This window comes from Arachis ipaensis, chromosome B06 (assembly GCF_000816755.2).
Source record: "Arachis ipaensis cultivar K30076 chromosome B06, Araip1.1, whole genome shotgun sequence".
Lineage (NCBI taxonomy): Eukaryota > Viridiplantae > Streptophyta > Magnoliopsida > Fabales > Fabaceae > Arachis > Arachis ipaensis.
In genome coordinates this window covers 14,997,224-14,997,634 of record NC_029790.2, presented here as the reverse complement: position 1 = coordinate 14,997,634, position 411 = coordinate 14,997,224, and positions in this window count along the sequence as shown.

Here is a 411-nt window from a genome sequence, read left to right as displayed (position 1 = left end):
AGATGTGTTGTGGGAAGTGCACAGTTGGTCAATCTAATAGTTAATAATAAATGGTGTATGTCAATTGTGTCTGTGTGATAGTGGTTTTGGTTTTTCCTTTTGCTTTTGTGCGTTGGAAGAAGACATCATTTGTAGTAAATCTATCAAAAAGCGAAAGGTTAGTTTTTCATTCTTACCTTTTTCTTCTAAGTTTGTTGTTGTAACGAAGAAAGTAAAAGGTAAAGTGTATGTTTGGATTAGAGTTTGTAAATAAAATTTTATATAAAATTAATTTTGATAAAAAGTGAGTTAGTGTTAAAGTAATTTATGTTTGGTAATTTTGTATTAAAATAGATTATAATAAAATGAATGTTATTTGGATTACATCATTTAAAATTACGTTTATATCATTTAAATTTATATTATTTTAAC